This window comes from Cebus imitator, unplaced genomic scaffold, assembly GCF_001604975.1.
Source record: "Cebus imitator isolate Cc_AM_T3 unplaced genomic scaffold, Cebus_imitator-1.0 Scaffold75, whole genome shotgun sequence".
Lineage (NCBI taxonomy): Eukaryota > Metazoa > Chordata > Mammalia > Primates > Cebidae > Cebus > Cebus imitator.
The window spans coordinates 5391489-5392848 of NW_016107390.1; the positions used below are offsets into that span (position 1 = coordinate 5391489).

The window sequence follows — 1360 nt, forward strand, 5'->3', positions numbered from 1 at the left end:
TGCAGTGACATGACCTTAGCTCACTGCAACCTCCATCTCCTGGGTTCAAGTGATTCTCATGCCTCAGCCTCCTGAGTAGCTGGGATTACAGGCATGTGCCACCATGCCTGGCTAATTTTTGTATTTTTAGTTAGAGTCAGGGTTTCACCATGCTGGCCAGGCTGTGAAATCCTGACCCCAAGTGATCCACTCATCTCGGCCTCCCAAAGTGCTGGGATTTCAAGTGTGAGCCACGGTGCCTGGCCGGTACTATGGTTGGGTTTCTATTTGCCCTTGATTGTACTTGAGAATTCAAATACAAAGTGAAGATGACATGTAAGCAAGGGGTGCAAGGAAAGGTAGGGAATAGCCCTGGAGGCGATACAGAGAGGGGCAGAGACAGAGGTAGATAGAAATAATCTCAGAATATTTGTAAGAGTCAACAATTTTTCAAAAACACTTAAAACTTGTACCAATTTGGAGAAACTAAAAAAATGTCTTTGGTGTCTTAGGGATACCCATGCTTAAGTATCAGAAAGTTTCACTTGTTGAGTTTAACCTGAATGAGGAAACAGTTGTGAGTTATTTGCCAGTGGGAGAGGATTCCTTAGCTCCCAGAGCTGCAGGGCTTCCTGGTCTTTGGGCGGAACAACTCATGAGAGGAGAGGCTGATGTCAGGCAAGGCCAGTTGGGTTCTCCCTTTAAAATATTGATAAGAATCATCATTAATCACACAAACAGTAAATAGGTTTGAGCTCCGTCTTTGGGGAAGCAATTATGCATACGTTGGCAAAGAAGATGGTGTAGCGTGTGGATGGCTTGGCATGCTAAATTGAACACTTTGAGGTTTATCTTTTATACAGCGGAAGACCACTGAAGAGCTTTCACTTTGACTTCATGAAAGAAGTATTTTCGAGAGACGAAGTTAAAAAACAGCATAGAAGAGACATTTTACAAAGTAGTCAGTGGTACTTTAAAGTCCTTCATGGGAGCTGCTTCAAGAATAGTGTTGGGCTCAGGAGGCAGAGGATGTGTAAGGTTCTCTCAGCAGTGCTATCGAATAGAAGTATAATGAGACCCGCGTATGTTATTCTCAATTTTCTGCACATTCACTCATTTAAAGCTAAAAATAATTAATATTTAACTCAACACATCTATATGAAAAACTATCAATATACTTTACATTATTGATACCAAGTCTCCTAAATTCAGTGTGTATTTTATACGTATAAGTGTTTCTCCATTCAGTCTAGCCACATTTTAAGTGTTAATAGCTACATGTGAGGCCAGGCGCGGTGGCTCACGCCTATAATCCCAGCACTTTGGGAGGCTGAGGCGGGTGGATCACGAGGTCAAGAGATCGAGACCATCCTGGTCAACA

General features: G+C 42.6%; 1 protein-coding gene across 4 annotated transcripts in view; it reads left to right on the forward strand.

The window, feature by feature from the left end:
• Positions 1-1360, forward strand: part of PLD5 (phospholipase D family member 5) — a 383066-nt gene that overhangs the window by 314872 nt on the left and 66834 nt on the right. The gene's annotated exons all lie outside the window — the stretch shown is intronic.